This window comes from Pseudophryne corroboree, chromosome 2, assembly GCF_028390025.1.
Source record: "Pseudophryne corroboree isolate aPseCor3 chromosome 2, aPseCor3.hap2, whole genome shotgun sequence".
In the NCBI taxonomy this organism is placed as follows: Eukaryota; Metazoa; Chordata; class Amphibia; order Anura; family Myobatrachidae; genus Pseudophryne; species Pseudophryne corroboree.
This window is the reverse complement of record NC_086445.1, coordinates 84,547,426-84,574,842: the sequence shown is the minus strand read 5'-3', so window position 1 is coordinate 84,574,842 and position 27,417 is coordinate 84,547,426. Positions and strand designations below refer to the sequence as shown.

The window sequence follows — 27,417 nt, the reverse complement described above, 5'->3', positions numbered from 1 at the left end:
GCCCCCCAGGTCCAGCCTTCCCTGTCCTTTGTCCCCCCCATCTCCCCCCACACCAAGGTATGGCCTTCCCTGCCCTGTGCACCCCAAGTCCAGTCTTTCTTGCCCTGTGCCCCTCTATTAAGGTTTCAGCTATCCCTGTCCTGTGGCCCCCCCCCCTTACCAAGGTACAGCCTTTCCTGCCCTGTGCACCCCAAAGTCCAGTCATTTTTGCCCTGTGCCCCTCTATTAAGATCTATCTTTCCCTGCTCTGTGCCACCCCCCATCATGTCTAGCCATCCCTGCGCACCCCCCCCCCCCACTCATCCCCTTCCCCGATAGGTCCAGCCCTCCCTGTCCTGAACTTCTCCTTGGTCCAGGCCTTGCTGCCCTGTGCCCCAGGTACAGGGGGGCCTGCCTATTTTCTCAGTCCCGGGTCCCACAATTTCTGATGGCAACCCTGGTTACTATGTGAGTGCAGTATTGTAAAACGGCCTGTTCTTAAAAGACTGCTGTATGTACAAATGGAATTTCTTCTTATTTTGCAGAACTACATCACATTCCAATGAGCAATGAATCAGTAACAAAAAAAGATGTGCAAAGATTTTTTAACTTCAGCAGCCTGCAGTGTCTTACCCTTCTGACATTTTCACGCAGCATGCATAATTTACATGAGGGATTAATATTTTAGTTTTATTCCTAAAAACAGAGATTTTGTTTATTTCTGTCTGCATTCTGCATATAACACGCAAGACGTGTCGGTTCAGCCACAGATTTGTGTTGTTGACCGTCGTCAGGGGCAAGCTCGGCCCATAACACATGTCTGACCGTGGTTACAGTGAGCGCTGACTCACGTTCCCTTGTCAATGATCAGGGTTTTTACTTACAGGGAATAAAAGTAAGTTTTCCTTTTAAAGAAACATTGATATTCTTTTAGCAATTCAGGCTGACAGTGATAAATACGTATTTAAGTCTACGCGGCTCGTGGAATACCGTCAGCGTGATGTCTGCGCACTCACCAACCAAATAATTTTTGAATAATCATCTCGCTACTTTTAATCTGTGGAATGGAATCAGGGGCCCGTCACTCAGTGGGATGGGATTTGCCATTGTGACCACATCCGCAGCCGCTTTGCATTCCTCAGGCATTCACCTCCAGCAGCGTGCTTGGCTACGCTTGAGACTCAAAATAACGGCAAAACGATTATCTGTTTTTGTTAATCTAAGGCAATGTGACAATCTTTTACCCAATTTTGCTGGATACTATGTGATAGATTTAGAATTACAGACAGAAGCATCTTGAAGTAGAAGTTTGGGAAAAACTACATAACAAAAAAAAAACCAGACCAGACGTTTAGGTTTGTGAAAATGGATGCCAGGCGCCATCTAGTGGCCAAAGTCAAGACATAAAAATCTAATTTAAATACAGAGTTTGGCAACATTGCCTGTTCTGCAAAGGTGATTAGTTACAGATGGTTAGCTTGAATGCCACAGGTCAGAGACAATAATGATAACAAAGCATTTTTGTTACACTGCATGTTGGGAAGTTTGAATTTAATCAGCCTGTAATGACCTTAACTTAAAGAAGCTTAAAGCTCAAAAGACTCGAGCTAGTACTTTGGTTCACCTGCTCAGGCAGAAACATTTGTATTCATTTTGGGCAGAACTCACTGTGACTGCTGATTCCAAATATTGTACTCCCTGTGTCATTTATTATTTCACTCTGTATTATACAAAATTTATTGAAGAAGACAATACTTTCCAGTTTCTTTTGAATGGAACAATCTAGCATATTTGTACTTCCATTTCCTTCTGTACAGTTTACAGATTATTTATTAATTAACCTAGAGATATGCAACATATTGCAATGGTGCTACTACTCCATATCAAATATATAGTCCAAAAAACAGTTTTATTTCAGCTACTTTCTTGGACATCTGCATTTATAAGCCGTGCACACATGGCGTTACTTTGAGGGCAGGTGTGTATTAAGAGAGGAGCGGGCCCGTGTGCACTCCCCACCTTCCCTGTCTCCATTACTGTGACAGGGATGGTGGGCCCCTCTCAGCTCTGGGCCCCATAGCAGCTGCACTGTCTGCACCTACGGTAGCCACACCCTTGTATATAACACATGTAACTGTGACAGGGAAGGTGGGCCCCTCTCAGCTCTGGGCCCCATAGCAGCTGCACTCCCTGCACCTAGAGTTACATGTGTTATATACTTTTTCACCATTGGGTGGTACGTAGGGGTCCTTTCAAACTTTTTCCTTGGGGCCTGCGATATATCTAGGTATGCCCCTGGACCTGCTCATTGTAGTGTGGTATAAAATGAACTGGAGGGCATTATAATGTTATATAATATGAACCGGGGCACTGTAATGAGGCACAATATGAACTATATATCTTAATGTGAATTGGGGGTACTGTGCGGCATAATGTGTACTGGCAGCTCTGAAATGTGACATAGGGTGAACTTAAGCACTACTGTGATTCATAAAAGAAACAAGGGCACTACTATGGGGCATAACATTAAATAAGGTTCTACTATGGTTCAGATAATGAACAAGGGCACTATTATAGGGCATACAATGAACAACTGCTGCAGAGAAGTGTCTCTCTAGAAGCACTGGGATGGGGGCCCCTTCAAAATGTTGCTATGGGGCGCACAAAGTTCTGGCTACCCCCCTGAGAGGGGGGCAGCTCAGTTAGTGCCCCAAGGGGGAAGAGATGAGTTTCTGGGTTCCCTGGTGTCCTAAATTGCAGAAGAGAGTGGAATAATCATTGAAGGGTTCACCATCGATGGTGCCATCAGTACTTTACATCAATGACACTAAACCATCAATGGCTTGGACCATCAATGGGCATCAGTGTCAATCAGAGATAGGAGTGAGGATACTTAGGCAGTGGGGTGGAGCAAAGCGCTTTGCCCCCTGTGCTGGGGAAAAAAAACACCCATCTCTCCTATCAATGGTAGAGAACCATTGGACTTCCACCTTTGATGGCAATTACGCAGCAGTTGTTGATTGTGAGACGCCCAAGTCACTCCTGTTACCTTCCAGGGACACCCACTGAAAGTCAGACGCATGAGCAGACTGAAAATATTGGTCGAGTGAATGCTACATTGCCATTATGTGTACTTCTGCATCAGGTCTTAAGTGTTCTGGGTGGATATACTCCATGTTAATTGTGAGGGTCTATCAAAATTATTTTTACTATCAGTGTCCTAAGAGCTTGGAGTGTGCGTCAGCATTTTTCTTTCTCCAGCATAGTACTAGCAGCCTTAGCATGTTAGCACTTCCTAATATGCTTAGAAATAGGGTGTGCAGTCCAGTTCACCCCCCCCCCCCCCTTTTTCCCAGAACTGGGTGCCAGCTCAGAACTACAGTTGTGCCCCCATGCACCTAGCATCAATCTGCCCTGCGGTGCCCAGTGCGACTGAGCTGCTCGGAGACGTGTAGCGTGCTGCCTTTTCCTATACATGTTGCACCTTATTCATATCGCAGATGCAGCAAAACACCACTTGCAGTGCACTACAGCCACTGGGCTGTGACTTTATCCGCACAGAAAATAGTTTTACGCACATACAAAGTCTGCGATGAAGCACAGTGAAACGTGGCGTCAGGTAAAGCTGTGGCTGTTGCATCATACCACTTCATATACAGACTCAGATTTTGCTACTGCTTATGATCGCAAAATGAGGGATGCCCAGTACAGGGCAAGGCCATCCAGCATGCCAAGTCCCGCCCAGTGTTGCGATCGCAATCTAATTGTGATCACATCGCCGACCAGGAAATAGGGGATGCACCGCCACCATCTTTTTCATTGGAGTGGCGGTGTGTGACGTCATGCAGCCTCCCTGAAAACAGTCCGGCCATGATGCGTTGGCTGGACCACTCTCCAGCAACGCCAGAATTGCAATTTGACCCCCGCACATGTGCAGACGACCTGTGTTTTCACAGCATTGCAATCCAAGCTGAATGAGGGCCAATGGCTACGATAAGAGGATGCTGGGGATGCTTCAAGAACCATGGTGTATAGACGGGATCCGCAGGAGACATGGGCACTTTAAGACTTTAAAAGGGCATGTGAACTGGCTCCTCCCTCTATGCGCCTCCTCCAGACTCCAGTTATAGGAACTGTGCCCAGGGAGACAGACATTACGAGGAAAAGGATTTATTTAATTTTTATTTTTTTTAAACTAAGGTGAGATACATACCAGCTCACACCTCAAACATGCCGAACAACATGGCATTCAACAACAACGCATGCAACGGCATAATCAACATCAGCCACAGACTGACTGACCTTAACTCAACATGAGTGTAACCATAACCAAACTACAGATACAGTCCGCACTGGGACGGGCGCCCAGCATCCTCTACGGACTAAGAGAAAAGGATTTACCGGTAGGTATTAAAATCCTATTTTCTCATACGTCCTAGAGGATGCTGGGGATGCTTCAAGAACCATGGGGTTTATACCAAAGCTCTAGAACGGGCGGGAGTGTGCGGATGACTCTGCAGCACCGATTGACCAAACAAGAGGTCCTCCTCAGCCAGAGTATCAAACTTGTAAAACTTCGCAAAGGTGTTTGATCCCGACCAAGTAGCAGCTCGGCAAAGCTGTAATGCCGAGACCCCTCGGGCAGCCGCCCAGGATGAGCCCACCTTTCTGGTAGAATGGGCTTTTACCGATTTTGGTAACGGCAATCCTGCCGTAGAATGAGCCTGCTGAATCGTATTACAGATCCAGAGCGCAATAGTCTGCTTGGAAGCAGGAGCCCCAATCATGTTGGGAGCCCACAGGACAAAGAGAGCCTCTGTTTTCCTAATCTGCACCGTTCTGGCGACATATATTTTCAAAGCTCTGACCACATCGAGAGACTTCGATTCCGCCAAGGCATCAGTAGCCACTGGCACCACAATAGGCTGGTTTACGTGAAATGATGAAACCACTTTTGGTAGAAATTTCTGACAAGTTCTCAACTCCGCTTTATCAGCATGGAAGATTAAATAGGGGCTTTTGTGAGACAAAGCCGCCAACTCAGATACCCGCCTTGCGGATGCCAAGGCCAACAACATGACTACTTTCCAAGTAAGGAATTTTAACTCAACCTTATGTAAAGGTTCAAACCAATGAGATTGCAGGAACCGCAACACCACATTAAGATCCCACGGTGCCACAGGGGGCACAAATGGAGGTTGGATGTGTAGTACGCCTTTCACGAAGGTCTGAACTTCTGGAAGGGAGGCCAATCCTTTCTGAAAGAAGATTGATAAGGCCGAAATGTGTACTTTAATAAAGCCTAACTTTAGGCCCGCATCCACACCTGCTTGCAAAAAATGGAGCAAACGCCCCAGCTGAAATTCTTCTGTAGGAGCCTTCTTGGATTCACACCAAGACACATATTTCCTCCAAATACGGTGGTAATGCTTTGCCGTTACTTCTTTTCTAGCCTGAAGAAGCATGGGAATGACTTCACTGGGAATACCCTTCCGGGCTAGGATTTGGCGGTCAACCGCCATGCCGTCAAACGCAGGTAAGTCTTGATACACGCACGGTCCTTGTTGTAACAGGTCCTCCCGTAGAGGAAGAGGCCAGGGATCTTCTATGAGCAACTCCTGAAGATCTGGATACCAGGCCTTCTTTGGCCAATCTGGAACAATGTGTATTGCCTGAACCCTTGTTCTTCTTATAATCTCTATCACCTTTGGAATGAGTGGAAGTGGAGGGAACACATAGACCGACGGAAAAACCCACGGTGTCACTAGGGCGTCCACCGCTATTGCTTGAGGGTTCCTCGACCTGGAACAATATCTCTGAAGTTTCTTGTTGAGGCAGGACGCCATCATGTCTATTTGGGGAATTCCCCAATGACTTGTCACTTCTGCAAAGACCTCTTGATGAAGACCCCACTCTCCTGGATGGAGATCGTGTCTGCTGAGGAAGTCTGCTTCCCAGTTGCCCACTCCTGGAATGAAGACTGCTGACAGAGCGCTTGCATGTATCTCCGCCCAGCGAAGAACTTCCGTGGCCATTGCCGCTCTGCTCTTTGTTCCACCCTGGCGGTTTATGTACGCCACTGCTGTTATGTTGTCTGACTGAATCAAGACGGGCAGACCCCGAAAAAAAAAGAGGTGCAATGAGGTAGCTGTGTGACTAAGCTAAGCGACCCAAGTGGCCGACACAAACACCTGGCCCATCTAGGAGTGGCACTGCAGTGTCAGACAGGATGGCAGATTTAAAAAATAGTCCCCAAACAGCACATGATGCAAAAAAAAAAAGAGGTGCACCAAGGTCGCTGGATGGCTAAGCTAAGCGACCCAAGTGGCCGACACAAACACCTGGCCCATCTAGGAGTGGCACTGCAGTGTCAGACAGGATGGCAAATTTAAAAAATAGTCCCCAAACAGCACATGATGCAAAGAAAAAAAAAAGAGGTGCAATGAGGTAGCTGTGTAACTAAGCTAAGCGACCCAAGTGGCCGACACAAACACCTGGCCCATCTAGGAGTGGCACTGCAGTTTTCTAGCGAGAGGATGAGTGCTTCTATCCTCATGTGAATCTGAACCACTAGCCATGAACATAGACCAGGGCCTCAGCCATTTCTTGCCACTCCGTGTCGTAAATGGCATATTGGCAAGTTTACGCTTCTCATCAGACGCTTTTAATTTTGATTTTTGGGTCATTTTACTGAACTTTTGTTTTTTGGATTTTACATGCTCTCTATTATGACATTGGGCATCGGCCTTGGCAGACGACGTTGATGGCATTTCATCGTCTCGGCCATGACTAGTGGCAGCAGCTTCAACACGAGGTGGAAGTGGATCTTGATCTTTCCCTATTTTACCCTCCACATTTTTGTTCTCCATTTTTTAATGTGTGGAATTATATGCCAGTAATATATCAATAGCAATGACCTACTGTACCGTACTGCTATACATTATATACTGGTGGTCAGCAAATTATGCACTGTCCTCCTACTATATATACTGCGCACAACTTAAATGCACCACAGGTATGGATGGATAGTATACTTGACGACACAGAGGTAGGTAGAGCAGTGGACTACTGTACCGTACAGCTATATATTATATACTGGTGGTCAGCACAATTATGAACTGTCCTCCTACTATATATACTGCGCACAACTTAAATGCACCACAGGTATGAATGGATAGTATATTTGACGACACAGAGGTAGGTAGAGCAGTGGACTACTGTACCGTACTGCTATATATTATATACTGGTGGTCAGCACAATTATGCACTGTCCTCCTACTATAAATACTGCGCACAACTTAAATGCACCACAGGTATGGATGGATAGTATACTTGACGACACAGAGGTAGGTAGAGCAGTGGACTACTGTACCGTACTGCTATATATTATATACTGGTGGTCTGCAAAATTATGCACTATCCTCCTACTATATATACTGCGCACAACTAAAATGCACCACAGGTATGGATGGATAGTATACTTGACAACACAGAGGTAGGTAGAGCGGTGGACTACTGTACCGTACTGATATAATACTGGTGGTCACTGGTCAGCAAATTTCTGCACTGTCCTCCTACTATATACTACAATGCAGCACAGATATGGAGCGTTTTTCAGGCAGAGAACGTAGATATTTTCAGCACACTGAGCACAGATATTTGCAGCACACTGAGCACAGATATTTGCAGCACACTGAACACATCTGGGAGAACGCTGCACGTCCTCTCCCTATCATCTCCAATGCACGAGTGAAAATGCCGGCGACGCGCGGCTCCTTATATAGAATACGAATCTCGCGAGAATACGACAGCGGGATGATGACGTTCGGCGCGCTCGGGTTAACCGAGCAAGGTGGGAGGATCAGAGTCTGCCTCAGAACCGTGTAAAATGGGTGAAGTTCGGGGGGGTTCGGATTCCGAGGAACCGAACCCGCTCATCACTAGTGAGAACGCAACGTTTTTCATCAATTGCTCCTTGGATCTCGCCTTTATGAGGAGATCGTCCAAGTACGGGATAATTGTGATTCCCTGCTTGCGCAGGAGAATCATCATTTCCGCCATAACCTTGGTGAAAATCCTCGGAGCCGTGGACAGACCAAACGGCAATGTCTGAAATTGGTAATGACAATCCTGAACAGAAAACCTCAGGTAAGCCTGATGTGGAGGATATATGGCAGGCATGTCCAAACTGCGGCCCTCCAGCTGTTGTGAAACTACATATCCCAGCATGCCCTGACACAGTTTTGCTGTCAGAGTATGCTAAAGCTGTGTCAGGGCATGCTGGGATGTGTAGTTTCACAACAGCAGGAGGGCCGCAATTTGGACATGCCTGGTATATGGGGACGTGTAAGTAGGCATCCTTTATGTCGGCCGACACCATAAAATCCCCCTCCTCCAGACTGGAGATCACTGCTCGGAGAGATTCCATCTTGAATTTTAATTTTTTTAGAAAGAAATTGAGGGATTTTAGGTTCAGAATCGGTCTGACTGAGCCATCCGGCTTCGGTATCATGAACAGACTCGAATAAAAGCCCTCCCCCTGTTGTGACGGGGGTATCGTGACAATGACTTGATTTTGACACAGCTTTTGTATTGCAGCGCATACTACCTCCCTTTCTGGAAGAGAAGCTGCCAAGGCCGATTTGAAAAATCGGTGAGGGGGCACATCTTGAAACTTTAATTTATACCCTTGGGTTACTATTTCTAATATCCAAGGATCCAGGGCCGAGTGAACCCAGACCTGACTGAAGAGTTTGAGACGTGCCCCCACCAGTGCGGACTCCTGCAGAGGAGCCCCAGCGTCATGCGGTGGATTTGGTAGAAGCCGGAGAGGACTTTTGCTCTTGGGAACTTGCCACAGCCGGTGACCTTTTTCCCCTTCCTCTTCCTCTCGCAGCAAGGAAGGAGGACCCTCGTCCTTTTTTGTATTTATTTGGCCGAAAGGACTGCATCTGATAGTGGGGCGTTTTCTTTTGTTGTGCAGGAACATAAGGTAAAAATGATGACTTACCCGCGGTAGCCGTAGATACCAGGTCAGTGAGGCCGTCACCAAACAAAACACTACCATTAAACGGTACAGACTGCATAGTCTTCTTAGAGTCAGCGTCAGCATTCCATTGATCAGCATTCCACAATGCCCTCCTAGCCAAGACCGCCATGGCATTGGCCCTTGATCCCAAAAGGCCAATATCCCTTGCAGCTTCCTTTAAATATGCTGCAGCGTCCCTGATATAACCCAGAGTCAAGAGCACGCTATCCCTGTCCAGGGTATCTATCTCAGATGACAAGTTATCTGCCCACTTTTCAATAGCGCTACTCACCCATGCCGAAGCAACGGCAGGTCTGAGTAGTGAACCCGTAGTGACATAAATGGATTTTAGTGTATTTTCCTGTTTACGATCCGCAGGATCCTTTAGGGCTGCTGTGTCAGGAGACAGAAGCGCAACCTTTATGGACAGACGCGATAGAGCTTTGTCCACTGTGGGGGATGACTCCCACTTTTCCCTGTCCCCAAAAGGAAACGGATATGCCACTGGAATTCTTTTGGGAACCTGTATCTTCTTGTCAGGATTTTCCCAAGCCTTTTCAAAAAGAGCGTTCAGGTCATGAGAGGGAGGAAACGTTACCTCAGGTTTATTTCCTTTAAACATACAGACCCTTGTATCAGGAACAGCAGGGTCCTCCGTGATATGTAATACGTCTTATTGCCACAATCATGTACTGAATGCTCTTAGCCAGTTTAGGATTCAATCTGGCATCACTATAGTCGACACTGGAATCAGAGTCCGTGTCGGTATCTGTATTTGCTATCTGGGTAAATGCACGTTTCTGTGACCCCGAAGGGGTCTGAGCTTGCGACAATGCATCCTCCATGGATTTCCTCCATGTCTGGTTCTTAGACTCAGATTTATCTAATCTCTTAGTCAAACGAGCCACATTTGCATTCAAAACACTCAACATATTTACCCAATCAGCCATCGGCGGTGCCGACACGGTCACTCCCACAGCCTTTTCTGTCCCCACTCCAGCCTCCTCCTGGGAAGAGAACTCAGCCTCAGACATGTCGACACACGCGTACCGACACCCACAACCACACTGGGGCTATAGGAGGCAGACCCACAGCAAAGCCTGTTAGAGAAACACAGAGGGAGTTCTGCCAGCTCACAACCCAGCACCTATCCCGGTTCTGAAGCGAGTAATATACTGTTACTTGTACAGTAGTGTGGGAGGCCAGGCTCAGCGTCTCTGCAGCTGTGAAGAGAAAATGGCGCTGGTCAGAGCTGTGAAGGCTAAGCCACGCCCCCATAATGGCGCGCTTCAGACCCGCTTATTTTTACATATTTATACTGGCGGGGGTCTGTATTTAGTGCCCAGGCACTGTATACACTTGTGCCAGTCGCCCTGCACCCTGCAGTGCCGTTTTGTATGTGGGAGCATGGCGCGCTTCTGACTTCTGGCTCTGCAAGGGGGTTGACGGCGCGGCTCCAGGAACGAGCATCTAGGCATACCTAGCGATAAGACCCTCTGGAGCTAAATGGTGTCCAGTAGCCTAAGAAGCAGAGCCTTGAAACTCACAGAAGTAGGTCTGCTTCTCTCCCCTCAGTCCCACGATGCAGGGAGCCTGTTGCCAGCAGGTCTCCCTGAAAATAATAAACCTAACAAAAAGTATTTTTTCTGAGAAACTCTGGAGAGCTCCTCAGTGTGCATCCAGTCTCACTGGGCACAGAATCTAACTGGAGTCTGGAGGAGGGGCATAGAGGGAGTTGCCAGTTCACACCCCTTTTAAAGTCTTAAAGTGCCCATGTCTCCTGCGGATCCCGTCTATACTCCATAGTTCTTGAAGCATCCCCAGCATCCTCTAGGATGTACGAGAAATTTTGTTGCAGTGACATTGAAACACCTGCAATGGCACCCTAAATTGCGCTTTTCATTCTGCAGCCTATTAGGTTTTGCATATTAAAATACATCATTTAAAGGCTACCGTAAGTGCAACTTATGTGTGCACTACGCCGCTGGCATCACACCTAATAATTCTGCCCCCTAAATGTCTGTAGCGTGTCTGTGTACAGCACAGGTCACTGTTGTATGAGGAAGCGGTTACGTGGACACTGCGCACCGGATTCCGGTGGTCAGCATTCCGAAGTCAGGATCCCGAAGACTCACAATGCCGCCAGCCACAATACCCATAGAGTGGGAATAGAACCTGTGGCGAGCCCAGTGAGCCCACAAGGGTCTTCGGTGCACTCGCCCCCTGCCGGCATTCTGACGGCTGGGATCCTGATGTCGGTATACTGACCGCCAGGTTCCCGTGCGCCGGCAACGTAACCCCAACCCATTGTATGACTAATCTGAATAGGAACACTAGCCATATGCCTGGGGTACAAGTGTTTAGAGTGTTCCCACAACTGTAAGAAGGTTTTGTTTTGTCCTTAATTTATCAATAATTTATCAATAAGCCAAAACCATCCAAACTAATAAAGGTGCTGGATGGAGGAGAAAGAACATGTGGGTACACATTTACTAATTTGGGCTATATTCACGCATTATACAACGGGAAGCCTAATATCCGACTTTAATTGGTACAAAACCTCTGCTATCATATTTTCCCTTCATACCTACTGTATATTACACCCCTTCTGCTGGTCCCCGCTGTGGGGGATGGGGTAACAGCAGCCCTACTACAGATTACTTTGTGTTGTATACAAGATATTGGCCCTCATTCCGAATTGATTGCTCGCTGCCGATTTTCGCAGTGATCAGGTAAAAAAAACGGCAAAACTGCGCATGCGTACGAGTTGCAGTGCGCACGCGCGACGTACTTTCACACAAAACTGCAATTTCACACAAGGTCTAGCGACTCTTTTCCGTCGCTCTGTTCATTGGTGAGTAATTGACAGGAAGTGGGTGTTTCTGGGAGGTAACTGACCGTTTTCCGGGAGTGTGCTAAAAAACGCAGGCGTGTCTGGGTAAACGGGGGAGTGGCTGGCCGAACGCAGGGCGTGTTTGTGACGTCATAGCAGGAACTAAACAGACTGTGATCACAAGGTAGGAGTAGGTCTGGAGCTACTCAGAAACTGCAAGGAATTATTTAGTAGCAGTTCTGCTAACCTTTCGTTCGCACTTCTGCTAAGCTAAGATACACTCCCCGAGGGCGGCGGCTTAGCGTTTGCACTGCTGCTAAAAGCAGCTAGCGTGCGATCAACTCGGAATGAGGGCCATTACTGGGAACATACTACATTTCTCAGAGACTAATCAAGGCAATTTCCTGGACATTTACAAACAGGTTTATGTGCTAATGTGTATAAAGTAAATGTGTATAAATGACAGATATATCAGATAAATCACACAAATCGGAGCTGGTCACACCTCTTAGTATTACTGTCGTTTGTGCCCACAACAATGAGGAGTTACACTGTGTCCCCCAGTGACAGTAATCCCACTATACAATAGAAGAATATGCAGAGAATAAACAGCATAAATGGGTTACAGACGTTAGGTCGACACAACTTGGGTCGACACTCATTAGGTCGACCACTGAAGGTCAATAATGTCATTAGGTCAACATCCATTAGGTTGACAGGTCAAAAGGTCGACATGAGGTTTTTTTTTTTAAATGTTTACATTTTTTGGATTTTTTCATACTTAACAATCCACGTGGACTACGATTGGAATGGTAATCTGTGCCGAGTGAAGCGGTAGCGGAGCGAGGCACCTTGCCTGAAGCTTGGCGAGCGAAGCGGTGATTTAACTTGGGTTCCTCGTCACTTTACAGAGAAAACGACACCAAAAACAGTCAAAAACCTCATGTCGACCTTTTGACCTGTCGATCTAGTACATATCGACCTAATGGCAACGTCGACCTATTGTCCCTGTCGACCTGATGCATGTCGACCTTCCATGGTCGATCTAATGACTGTCGACCTAAGTTGTGTCTACCCAACGACCCATACCCGCATAAATATGATATACTGTATGCACTAAGTCACACTGTACAGGTCTGTGGAGCTTAATTTATTAATAATGTCACTAATATTGTTACTAATGGTTACAGCTAGATCAGTTGTATTCACCTTATCCGGCACTTGTAAAGATGAAAGTGTAGTGCCTTGCAGTGTTTTACTTATTTTCCTAATGTCAAATTCTGGTTCTGTGAACCCGCAGCTGTAAATGTAACAGTGACTCTACCGGGAATATTTGTCTTGACATTCTGGAAGACTCCCGCACTTCCACGATGATGCAGTTTGCTTTGCCACTTCTCCCATACTACCTCCCTTCTAGGACGGAAAGGCAGAAGTACTGTAGGTAAGTACGCTCACAGGGCACCTGTGGATAGTGCATTTAGAAAGTGGCAACCAAAGATGAAAGTATAGTTCTTGAAACCTCAATAGGGAGTGGAAAGCCAGGGCTTATTTCTGCAGCCAAATGATTTATGACTTAAATGTCCCAGTGTCCAACTTGGATATGGTTGGATGTAGGGTTATAATACAATCTCTATTGTAATATGTGGGGTATTACGTCAGCCACACCGCATCGCATTTTACTAGTTGGAATCGTGGGGATAGTTGACAAAAGGGAGAAGCTGTTGTTCTGACGGAAAGGTAAGAAGAAGAAGGCAGCAAGTGGTGGTGGTCTAGAGCAGAGGTTCCCCAACTCGGTCTCCAAGGAGCACCGGTCCAGGTTTTAAGTATATCCATGCTTGGTTCCAGGTGACTTATATGATTTAACCATCTGTGCTGAGCTGTGGATATACTTAAAACCTGGGCCATTAGTGCTCTTTGAGGACCAAGTTTGGAACCACTGGTGTAGAGAGGTGGAAAGAAAGTGGAAGCGGGAGAAGGGGAGTGAAAGTCAGCAGATAGAAGTGACACAGAGAGGGGCAAGTGAGCGGAGGAAGCAGGAGTGACATACTGAGCAGCAGCCAGCACAATGGGGTTCCTCCTGAGAGAGCTCCTATGAGCAGTTTCTGAACCAGGGCTGGCAGTAGCAGAGAGTGAAAGATTTTTTTGAGCATGTGTATGACCCGGTAATTGCTCTGATGGACTTCCCCTGTTAGAATTTAGTTTGGTCAGCAGTTTATACCCAATAAAAAAAAATGGTGACTTACCAAGTATAAGTATTTCGGGTTGGGGACGGAACACCTGCAGTCAGAATACTGACACCGGCATCCTTACTGCAAAAATCCAGACAGGTGGCCACAACTAAACTAACTCTCCCTTCATACAATCTAACCCTCCCCCCGCAGCCTAACCCTAACCTTCCCCCCCCCACACACACACACACTGCCTAACCCTCCCCCTGCAGCCTAACCACAACCCTCCCTTCTTACAACCTAACCCTAACCCTCCCCCTGCAGCCTAACCCTAACCTTCCCCCCACACACACACACACTGCCTAACCCTCCCCCTGCAGCCTAACCACAACCCTCCCTTCTTACAACCTAACCCTCCCCCCCCGCAGCTTAACCCTAACCCTCCCCCTGTAGCCTAACCACAACCCTCCCTTCATACAACCTAATCCTAACCCTTCCCCCCCTCCCCCTCGCAGCTTAACCCTAACCCTCCCCCTGGAGCCTAACCCCAACCCTCCCTTCATACAACCTAACCCCCCCCCCCCCCCCGCAGCTTAACCCTAACCCTCCCCCTGGAGCCTAACCCCAACCCTTTCTTCTTACAACCTAACCCTAACCCTCCCCGGCATACTTCCTTTTGGTATTCCGGCATCCTGACAGCTGTCAAGATTCCGATGCCGGTATTTTGATTGCCAGGATCCCGTACATCTGAATGTCAACTACATTCCAGTCAGTTCCTATTTTTGAAGAGAAAACCACTCTTAGGAGCAGCCCAAAGCCAGGCACCTGGCTATATTAAAGCAGTCAGCCATTGCACCCTCCTAGCAGTCCCCGCTGTACAGAGCCATGACTACTGCACCAGTAACAACTGTTGTACTTGCTGGGAGATTGTGAAACAAAGGCCCATATTTATCAAGCCCTGGAGAGTGACAGGCCCCAAACACATGGGAAGAGATGTGTTCTGAGCGAGGAGGGGGGGGGGGGGGGGGGGGGGGGCGCTCATTTCCCCCAGCAGTGTGCTAGATTCTGCCATGCAGGCCAATCTAGTACCAGCGATAGTATCGCTGGAGGGGAATACACACGGAGAGATACGTGCTTAACTTCTAAGTAATCTAGTCAGATTGCTTAGAATTTAAGCACGGATCTCTCTGTGTGTACCCCCCTATACATTGCACGGTGATAAAGTACCAGCCAACCTACTCCTAACTGCCATGTTACAGGCTAGGGTTTAAAAATGACAGTTAGGAGCTGATTGGCTGATACTTTATCACCGTGACGTTTATCACTCTTCAAGGTTTGATAAATATGGGCCAAAGTAACAAAATGTATACAACATTTCCTAGGCAACAACTTACAGCAGAGGCCCAGAGTGGAAGTGATTGCAGAGAATAGGTCAACCCTCACAGACCGGTAATATGTACTGTATTGAGTTCACACTACTTTTAAACAGACTGGTACTAGGGATGCACTACAAGTAACCAAGGGGGTAATTCAGACTGGATTGCTGCAGTGGCAGCGATTGCAGTCTGAATTAGTTTGCGGAGTGCGCATGCGCAACGGCCGCACTGTGTGTGCGCACCCCGGGAGCCCAGCGAGATCCTATCAACTTCTCACTGGCTGGGATCGCCTCTGCCTGATTGACAGGCAGAGGCGGTCGCAGGGCCGGAGGGGGCGTGCTAATGGCATTAGAACGCCGCTGGCGGGGTGTGGTCCGGACAATGGAAGCGTGTCTGGACCGTTAGGGGGCGGGCTGCGGCGGATGTGTGATGTCACACACAGCCGCTGCGACCTGGGACGTGGCAAGTAGCTCCCTGCAAGAGTGCAGGAGCTGCGTTGGCAGGGAGCTACTCGTCAGGTACAAAAGTAACGCCGCCATTTGATGCTTTTGTACCTGTGCGGCGGGGCAGGGCCTGACATGCGGGGCGGGCTAGCCCTGTGCTGGGCGTCCTCCCGCATGTCAGAGTAAATGATCGTAGATGTGCTACGATCAACTCTGAATTACCCCCCAAGAGTGAATTTTCTTTGTGGAGAGGGACGCTAGATAAAACAAAAGCACTAACGGTACCTGTAAAGTTTTTATAAATACTGTCGGGTGTCTGTAGAATCTTAAGTGCACCAGAGATCAGCGCCATGTGTCACAGCCGCAACCACTGGACACACATCCCCGGTACTGGGCCCAGGCAGACATCGTGGCAGCATGGCTTCACAGAAATGCCAGTTGCCAATAACGTACATATTATCAGAGGCTGGTATTGCTGCTGCTTAGCAAAAACCACCCACATTTTCCCCAAGAATTATTCAGCTATTACTCGCCTTCTGTATCAAGAAAAGAGTTGAGCAAAACGAGGGGTCTTCTTTACAGACCGAGAATATAGATAATCCAAGTATAAAGAATTAAACTAAATTGGTTTGGAGAGTAAATAGTAGGATATCTTTAACCATATCCAAGTGCTTGAACACCCCATATGAATGATTCACCTTTGTCTGCAGTTTTGTCTAACGCCGACAGTAAGTGACTACACCACCGCTGATGGTTAGGGTTGGGATACTGATGAATCCAGGAGAAACAGCACCAGTTCAGCTACAGTGACTATTAACTGTATCACGGCTCAGGCCTTCCAATCACTCTCTAATACCCCTTTCTGGTGCACAAGAATCAACCCGGGTCCTGCTTATGTTTGAAAGGGTCTGACCTGGGTTGACAGTCCCAGGTCCGCGACCCTGCAACCGACCAGGGTTATTCCCAGACCTGTGTCTTCATGGTCATGCCTAAAAGAAATTCATTGGCGGGAACAGTAGTGCTTGGAGATGACATCATCTGTAACCAGAAGTTACTGGAAGACCTGGTCCGGTGTGAAGGATGAAGACCCAGGAATGATCCGATCGTCAACCATGTGTGAACAGGGGATAAGTACAGAAAACCCCAGCTTCAATCTGTGCTCAGTGTTCCGGGTCCGAACTGGCGTTTCTATCTGAAAGGGGTATAAGCATACCTCCCAACATGGCCCTCTCCAGGAGGGACACAGTGCTCTGCTCCTAGACTTCCCTCTTAATGTATGATTGCCATCACCTGTGCTGAAACACCTTTCTTATCCAGTAACCTGTTCAAAACAGGTGCTGGCAACCATAGATTGAGAAAAGTCCAGAAGCAGAGCATGTTGTTCCTCCTGGAGAGGGTTATGTTGGGAGGTATGATATAAGGGACGTTGCCAGGTAGAACACAGTAACGAGACCGGGATGGCACAAATGTTGGCATGAAGGAATTAGTACATTTGAAGCAACCTGTGATAGAAGACGAGTCAGAGGATACTGTGGGACTAATTCAAACCTGATCGTAGATGTAAATATCCACAATCTCAGGCATGCGGTGTGCTCTAATGTGTACGCAGGAACTGCCACAGCCTCCTGCTATGTACCGAGGCGCTTTGCGAATCCCAGCAGCTGCGTATAAAGATGCAGCGTAGAACGCATATCAGTGGATTATTGAACTTCTGAGTATGGTCGCTCAGCGTGGCCGCAGGAAGCGAGATGCCAAAGCCATTGCAGCTGCATACGGGAACGCAGTCCGAGCCATGCCCCCATAAGTCACAAAACGCCGGCACTTTTGCCGCCTCTCCCTGCAACCTACCTTAAACGGTCCCTTTCAATCACTTGGCATGTAAATCCTTTGGTCACATGCACAGCCGGCCAATAGTTGCTCAGCTGCAAAGACATCGGATTTGCGCTCATCTCTGTATCAGGCCCTAAATCATCATTTATCACCATCTAAGCAGAACAGCATTTCTAAGGATTCTGACCAAAGCTGTCCCTACTGATAGCCACCGTGTAGCACTGAGATCAGTCCATACTTTCAGCATGGCAGTACCCTTGTGACTACAGAAAGCTATTCCATGGCTAGATGGATATGCAGTCAGGTTAACCAATCAGGAAAGGTGTGTCATGGTTGTGGACATCTTCATTAAGGGGATTCTGTTCTCCAGTACAGAAAGACCCATCTTATATCAATCAAATATACAGTACAGTATTCCAAACATCACTGCGGCATAATATAAACTTTGTTATGCTTGCTACTGTATGTACTAATCTTGTCGACATTCACGTCAGGACCTACATATGTAGCCATGTTGAGCATTGCTGTGATGCGCCACGCTGCATCGCGCGCCAGGCTGTGACTATTTGCATCCGGTGGCCGCTACATTAATTTATTTTGGACGTGCACATCCTAGTCACGGGCACGCTAGTCACGCCAGCTATGCTGCGACGAGTATGCCTTGCGGAAAGAGGAGCATGGCTACATCTGTAGGTGGATCCCAGAATGCCAGGTTGACAAGGTAAAAATGCTGATGAAAGTATGTCATAGAAACATAGAATTTGTCGGCAGATAAGAACCACTTGGCCCATCTAGTCTGCCCCTTTTTTTTTTTTTTAATATTATTTTTATCTCTAACCTTGTTTGATCCTTATTTCTTTGTAAAGATATCCTTATGTCTATCCCATGCATGTTTAAATTGCTCTACTGTCTTAGCCTCTACCACCTCTGATGGGAGGCTATTCCACTTGTCCACTACCCTTTCTGTGAAATAATTTTTCCGCAAATTTCCCCTGAACCTCCCCCCCTCCAGTCTCAGTGCATGTCCTCGTGTCCTATTGCTTCTCTTCATTTGGAGAATGTTTCCCTCCTGGACTTTGTTAAAACCCTTGATATATTTGAAAGTTTCTATCATGTCCCCCCTTTCCCTTCTCTGCTCCAAACTATACATATTGAGATTTCTCAGTCTTTCTGGGTATGTTTTGTGATGTAGGCCATGCACCATTTTAGTTGCCCTCCTTTGTACAGTTTCTAATGTATTAATATCCTTTTGAAGATATGGCCTCCAGAACTGAATACAGTATTCTAGATGAGGCCGTACCAATGACCTATACAGTGGCATTATTACTTCTTTCTTTCTGCTGCTGATTCCTCTCCCAATGCAGCCAAGCATCTGACTAGCCTTCCTCATTGCCTTGTTACATTGCTTACCTGCCTTCATCTGAAATAGTGACTCCTAGATCCCTTTCCTCATCAGTAGTTTCCAGTATAGTGCCATTAATACTGTATTTAGCTTTAGGATTTTTGAGACCCAAGTGCATGATTTTGCATTTTTTGGCATTAAACTGTAATTGCCAGACTCTTGACCATTCCTCTAGTCTACCTAGATCCTCAATCATTTGTTTTACCCCACCTGGTGTGTCTACCCTGTTGCATACCTTTGTGTCATCTGCAAAAAGGCATACTTTCCCTTTAATGCCATTTGCAATGTCACCAATAAAGATATTAAAAAGCACTGGTCCAAGTACAGATCCCTGGGGTACTCCACTGGTAACATTTCCCTCCTGTGAATGCACTCCATTTACCACAACTCTCTGTTTTCTATCCTTCAACCAAGATCTTATCCATTCAATAATCCTAATATCCAATCCCAAACATTCAAGTTTATTTAGCAGTCTGCGATGTGGAACTGTGTCAAAAGCCTTACTAAAGTCTAGATAAGCTATATCCATGGCTCCACCTTTATCCATCACTTTAGTCACACAATCAAAAAAGTCAATAAGATTTGTTTGACATGATCTCCCCCCAGTGAATCCATGCTGTTTGGGATCCAGTAAATTGCCGGATTTGAGATAATCTACAACTCTTTCTTTTAAGAGTGTTTCCATCAATTTCCCTACTACTGATGTAAGACTCACTGGTCTGTAGTTGTTTGCCTCTTCCTTGCTTCCACTTTTGTGCAGTGGGACTACGTTTGCTCTTTTCCAGTCCCCTGGAATTACTCCTGTAGCTAATGACTGGTTGAATAATTCTGTCAATGGTGCTACCAGCACCTCTTTAAGTTCTTTTAGTATCCTTGGATGTATCCCATCTGGCCCCATAGATTTGTCCACTTTCAGCTTTGAGAGTTGTTAGGACCTTCTCCTCTGTAAATGTACTTGTTTCATTTTCCTGAATATCCCTGCAACTTAACTGTGGCCCCTTCCCCTCTCTTTCAGTAGTAAATAATGAGCAAAAATAATCATTAAGATGATCTGCTATTATATTGTCTCCTTCAACAAGACTCCCAGTGTCCGTCTTTAGTTTTATAATTCCGCCTTTTGTTTTTCTCTTTTCGCTTATATACCTAAAAAAAGTTTTGCCTCCTTTACCCACTGACAGGGCCATTTTCTCCTCAGCTTGTGCCTCTGATTACCTTCTTTGTCTCCTTCTGTCTAACAAGATATATCTTTTTGTCTTCATTATTTTGTGTCTGCTTATATTTCCTAAAAGCCATCTTTTTTGCTCTCACAATATTTGCTACTTCTTTTGCAAACCACACTGGCTTCCTTTTCCTTGTGTTTTTCCTAACAGTTTTGATACAAAGGTCTGTTGCCTTCAATATTGCACATTTTAATGTTTCCAACCTCTCCTGCACTGTTTCCAAGTTCTTCCACTCTGCCAAAGAATCGCTTACACATTTTCCCATTCCTATAAAATCAGCCTTCCTAAAATCCAACACCTTTGTTTTTGTATGGGACGAGTCAGTCTCTGTCTTAATGCTGAACCATACTGCTTGATGATCACTGGATCCCAGGTTTTCACCCACTTTTACGTCCGATAATCTGTCTCCATTTGTAAGTATTAAGTCTAATATTGCGTCTTTCCGAGTGGGCTCCCTCACCAATTGGTGGAGGGATGCTCCCTGAAGGGAATTTAAAATGTTCCTACTTCTAGTGGAACTAGCAACAGACACCTCCCAGTTTACATCAGGAAGATTAAAGTCTCCCATGATTATTACCTCTCCTTTTAATGCCATTTTAGTTATGTCCTGCAATAGGTTCTTGTCAAGTTCCTCTTCCTGACCTGGTGGCCTGTATATCACGCCAATACGAATAATCAACTTTTCCCCTGTTTCTATGGTCACCCAAAGGGCCTCAGTTTTTTCTTCAATACTTTGTATTAATGTAGTATTTATGGCATTTTTTACATACATTGCTACCCCTCCTCCGATTTTTCCAATTCTGTCCTTCCTAAATAAAGTATATCCCGGTATAGCTATGTCCCAGTCATGATTTTCATTGTACCATGACTCTGTAATTGCCACAATGTCTAGATCATCCCTTGTCATTATTGCAGTTAGTTCTGGGATTTTATTTCCTAAGCTCCTAGCATTTGCACACATAGCTTTTAGAGTTTTGTTTGTGCTTTTTCTGTTCCTAGCTATGTTCTTCTCTCTGCCTATTTTTATTTGGTTTTGATCTGAATTATCTTCTGTAACGTGTAATCATCAGGTTTACAGCCGAAAGGCAGGAACTCACAAAATTATCTTCCGCACGTGTAATCATCAGGTTTACAGCCGAAAGGCAGGAACTCAAAAAATGCTTTAAGTACACTTACCTATCCCCCTGGCACCCTTGTTCCAAGGTTCTTACAGGGATGCAAATAAAAAGCTGGCTGTCGGGATCCCAGCGTTCAGGAGACCTATGCCAGAATACTGACACACAAAATCCCCACCGCTGCCCTGTATACCCACTTGGTGGGGGGATCCATGCTACCAACCACGTGTGAATAGACCCTGTGACGAGCGTAGCGAGCCACCAGGCCCAAAGCATGCCAAGCAGACTTGCTGCCAGGATTCCGTCAGATGGGATGCCGCTGCCGGTATACTGAAAGCCAGCATCCGGTCTGCCGGTAAATCATACCGGATCCTCCTTACATTTATGTGTCAAGGCCCATATAAGTGATGCAAGTATGACCAGATGATGCAGACCATTACCGTCTTCTTGACCAACCTCCAGGCAAGCACAAATGCTGTACTTGTGAAATATAGATCTATAGCGTGCAGGTTTAGTAGTTACACCTCTGTGGTAGTGATGAGCGGGTTCGGTTCCTCAGAAACCGAACCCCCCCGAACTTCACCCATTTTACACGGGTCCGAGGCATACTCGGATTCTCCCGTATGGCTCGGTTAACCCAAGCGCGCCCGAACGTCATCATCCCGCTGTCGGATTCTCGCGAGATTCGGATTCTATATAAGCAGCCGCGCGTCGCCGCCATTTTCACTCGTGCATTGGAAATGTTAGGGAGAGGACGTGGCTAGCGTCCTCTCCGTTTATTAATGTTGATGCAAATATTTGTGCTTATTGCTTAATTGTGGGGACTGAGGAGCAGCTGTATTATATAGGAGTACAGTGCAGAGTTTTGCTGATCAGTGACCACCAGTTTTATCCGTTCTCTCTGAAAAACGCTCCATATCTGTGCTCAGTGTGCTGCATATATCTGTGCTCACACTACTTTATTGTGGGGACTGGGGACCAGCAGTATTATATAGGAGGAGTACAGTGCAGAGTTTTGCTGACCAGTGACCACCAGTATTATACGTTGTCTGCCTGAAAAACGCTCCATATCTGTGCTCAGTGTGCTGCATATATCTGTGCTCACACTGCTTTATTGTGGGGACTGGGGACCAGCAGTATTATATAGGAAGTGTACAGTGCAGAGTTTTGCTGACCAGTGACCACCAGTATTATACGTTGTCTGCCTGAAAAACGCTCCATATCTGTGCTCACACTGCTTTATTGCGAGGACTGGGGACCAGCAGTATTATATAGGAGGAGTACAGTGCAGAGTTTTGCTGACAGTGACCACCAGTATATATAGCAGTACGGTACAGAAGGCCACTGCTCTACCTACCTCTGTGTCGTCAAGTATACTATCCATCTAGTTCTATACCTGTGGTGCATTTTAGTTTTGCAGTTTGCTGACAGTGACCACCAATATATATTGCAGTACAGTACGGAAGGCCACTGCTCTACCTACCTCTGTGTCGTCACGTATACTATCCATCCATACCTGTGATGCATTTCAGTTGTGCACAGTATATATAGTAGTAGGCCATTGCTATTGATACTGGCATATAATTCCACACATTAAAAAATGGAGAACAAAAATGTGGAGGTTAAAATAGGGAAAGATCAAGATCCACTTCCACCTCGTGCTGAAGCTGCTGCCACTAGTCATGGCCGAGACGATGAAATGCCATCAACGTCGTCTGCCAAGGCCGATGCCCAATGTCATAGTAGAGAGCATGTAAAATCCAAAAAACAAAAGTTCAGTAAAATGACCCAAAAATCAAAATTGAAAGTGTCTGATGAGAAGCGTAAACTTGCCAATATGCCATTTACGGCACGGAGTGGCAAGGAACGGCTGAGGCACTGGCCTATGTTCATGGATAGTGGTTCAGATTCACATGAGGATGGAAGCACTCATCCTCTCGCTAGAAAACTGCAGTGCCACTCCTAGATGGGCCAGGTGTTTGTGTCGGCCACTTGTGTCACTTAGCTTGGTCACACAGCGACCTTGGTGCGCCTCTTTTTTTCTTTGCATTATGTGCTGTTTGGGGACTATTTTTTTTGAAGTGCCATCCTGCCTGACACTGCAATGCCACTCCGAGATGGGCCAGGTGTTTGTGTCGGCCACTTGTGTCACTTAGCTTGGTCACACAGCGACCTTGGTGCGCCTCTTTTTTTCTTTGCATTATGTGCTGTTTGGGGACTATTTTTTTGAAGTGCCATCCTGCCTGACACTGCAATGCCACTCCGAGATGGGCCAGGTGTTTGTGTCGGCCACTTGGGTCGCTTAGCTTAGTCACACAGCAACCTCGGTGCAAATTTTAGGACTAAAAATAATATTGTGAGGTGTTCAGAATAGACTGAAAATGAGTGTAAATTATGGTTATTGAGGTTAATAATACTATGGGATCAAAATGACCCCCACATTCTATGATTTAAGCTGTGTTTGAGTGTTTTTTTGTAAAAAAAACACACCCGAATCCAAAACACACCCGAATCCGACAAAAAATTTTCAGGGAGGTTTTGCCAAAACGCGTCTGAATCCAAAAGACGGTCACTGAACCGAATCCAAAACCCGAAAAATCACTAGTCTGTGGTATATGGGGGTAATTCAGACTTGATCGCAGCAGCAAATTTGTTAGCAGTTGGGCAAAACCATGTGCACTGCAAGGGAGGCAGATATAACATGTGCAGAGATAGTTAGATTTGGGTGGGTTAGATTGTTTCTGTTCAGGGGAAATACTGGCCGCTTTATTTTTACACTGCAATTTAGATTTCAGTTTGAACACACCCCACCCAAATCTAACTCTCTCTGCACATGTTATATCTGCTGCCCCCCCCTCCTGCAGTGCACATAGGGAGTAATTCCAAGTTGATCGCAGCAGGAAATTTTTTAGCAGTTGGGCAAAACCATGTGCACTGCAGGGGAGGCAGATATAACATGTGCAGAGCTAAATTTAGCACAGCTACAATCATCACACTGACATGCGGGGGACGCCCAGCACAGGACTATCCCACCCCACATGTCACTGCCCCCCTCCCCCCCTTCCGCAGAAGTGCAGAGGCATTGCACAGCAGCAATGCATTTGCACTTCAAGAGTAGCTCCCGACCAGTGCAGCTTTAGCGTGCTGGCTGGGTGCTATTCATCGCTCCCCGGCCCACAGCAGCTGTGTGTGACGTCACGCAGCAGCGGGACAGCCCAGCCCCCCCCCGTTCAGTCCGGCCACGCACTGACGCCAGCGCATGCGCAGTTCTGACCCAATCGCACCGCTGCAATAAACTGCAGCGTGCGATCAGGTCAGAATGACCCCCTATGTGCACTGCGGGGGGGCAGATATAACATGTGCAGAGAGAGCTAGATTTAATATATATATAAGATTTAATATAGATAAATAATCATGGTTGACACAAACCATCTCAAAACAATTAAATATGGAAGTGAGTTTGAAACCTGTCAACTCTCATCTCAGTTTTCAAATAGCATACAAGGGATACGGTCATTAGGTCGACCACACGTAGGTCGACAGTCATTGGGTCGACCACTATCTGTCAGCATGGTCACTAGATAGACATGGAAAAAAGTCAACATGCGTTTTTCACTTTTTTTTCCGTTTTTTTTACTTTTTCATACTTTATGATCCACGTGGACTACGATTGAGAATAGTAACCTGTGCCGAGCGCAGCGGTAGTGAAGCGAGGCACCTTACCCGAACGCGAGGGGACACGGTGCACTAATTGGGGTTCCCAGTCACTTTACGATGAAAACGACACCAATTTTTTAAAAAAAAAACTCATGTCGACCTAATGACTGCGTCGACCTATTTCAGGTGTCGACCTAGTCACTATCAACCTAATGCATGTCGACCCTATGATCCATACCTGCATACAAAGGGATGTAGTTTTGTGACCGGTGGTCAGGAGACCGCCGGTCACAACACCTCCCCCTACATCCCGCCCACGACACCCATAGAGTGGACATAGAACGTCGCCCGCAGCGTGGCGAGCCCTCAAGGGGCTTATTGCGCGCGCTCGCCCGCCCCTTATATCATCAGATTTAGATAAAAGTGGCCAATCTCGCCCGCACTATCAGCGTAATCCCCCAGGTAACCTGAAGAGACACATGGCCGAGGCTGGTCTATTCGACACGTGGCGGGCACACTACCAGTCCTCCAGAGACTATACCTTCTTTTCAAATCCCCATGGTACATATACACGTATAGACATGATTTTTGGATGCAGTAGCTTCCTACACATACTACTGAAGGTAGATATTATTTCAAATGCCTGGTCAGACCATTCGATTGTTTTGGGCTCTATTGATCCAATGGATTCTCATAAGGGCCGCAATTCTTGGAGGTTAAATAAAACCCTCCTTTGCATCCCGCACTTCAAAGAATACATTACTACCCAATTGAATGACTATTTTGATGTTAATGTTATGGACAATGTTTCCTTTCCAGTAATTTGGGAAGCCCATAAGGCGGTCCTTAGGGGCGCGATAATGAAGTATGCATCCCATAGGAAAAAACAACAGAACGAGAGGATCACCTCTCTCACGACTCAATTGACTCAACTAGACAGCACACATAAAACAATCCCACTCTCCCCATGTTTTAAGCCTGATCCATAGTGTTAGAGGCGAACTTCAGTCCCTTCTAGCCGAACATACCAAAAAATCCCTTAGATATCTCAAGCAAACATTTTATGAAAAGAAAGTAATAAATGTGACTCCCTTCTGGCAGCAAGACTCAGAGGAAAATGAGCCTCTCAAACTATCCTGGCTCTTAGGAATGATTCGATGACCTTAGTTACGACCCGGGTTCTATCAATAATTTGTTTTATACTTACTATAAATCTCTCTATAACTTGCCCGACCTGGCTGTGGGACCCAATAAGCCTTTTGAAATTGCTCAGAACTACCTGGATGCCAGTAACCTTCCTAACCTCTCGGACTCTGCCATACACACCCTTAACTCCCCTTTTTCCCTCAAGGAGTTTCATTCGGCCCTGGAAACTCAAAAACCGTCAAAGGCACCAGGTTTCCCTATGTCCTGTTAAAAGTCTTTCTCAGGTTTACTGGATCCCCATTTGGTTGCCGTTTTCAATAGTGATGAAAGGTGACCGATTTTATACAGATTCTTTAAAATCTGCAATCATTGTGCTCCCTAAGGAAAAGATCCCACACGTTGCACGAGCTACAGGCCTACTTCACTCATCAATGCAGACATAAAGCTACTTGCAAAAATATTGGCTATCAGGCTCAATTTCTACCTGACAACTGATCAACCAGGATCAAGTGGGATTTGTCCCTACAAGACAGGCCCTAGACAATAATAGGCGTACGATCAATTTCATCTCATACATCAGCAAACTTAAGACTCCATCGGTTCTGTTATCCTTGGATGCTGAAAATGCCTTTGACCGCCTGTCCTGGCCTTTTAGGTTTCAAACGTTGAGATCCTACAGCCTATGCGGTGGCTTTATATCTGCATTGCATGCTATGTATCATAACCCTGCAGCCATAGTTTCCACTAATGGGCTCTCCTCCCCTTCTTTCAGCTTGGGAAATGGAACCAGACAGGGTGTACAACAGAGGGCAGCCCTAAGTATTAAACCCCTCGCGGCTCATATTAGGCAGAATCCTGACATTAAAGGGATATCAGTTCAGGATTCCCAATACAAAATCTCGCTTTTTGCGGCTGATGTCCTGCTTTCTTTATCGTCTCCACTGACTTCTCTCCCTAATTTACAGGCTGAACTTTCGTTATATGGTACTTTATCGGGACAGAAGGTGAACAGCACTGAATCCGAAGCATTGGCTTTTCACCTTCCACACACCTCTGTGCAACTATTGGAGAAGAACTTTGATTATGTCTGGCGGCATTAATCCATTAAGTATCTTGGAATGCAAAACACTATGATCAGCTGTCTACAGTCAATTATATCAATCTATTGCACAACATTAAACAGGATATAGCTAAAAGAACTCCCCTGTGCATTTCATGGA

The 27,417-nt window shown here is 46.4% G+C and overlaps 1 long non-coding RNA gene across 1 annotated transcript; it reads left to right on the top strand.

Annotated features, from left to right (window-relative positions):
- Positions 1–688: 688 nt before the first annotated feature.
- LOC135050531 (uncharacterized) lies at positions 689–27,417 on the top strand. Its single transcript, XR_010241649.1, has 3 exons — positions 689–874; positions 13,141–13,281; positions 27,163–27,417. It is a non-coding gene; the product is annotated as an uncharacterized LOC135050531 (long non-coding RNA).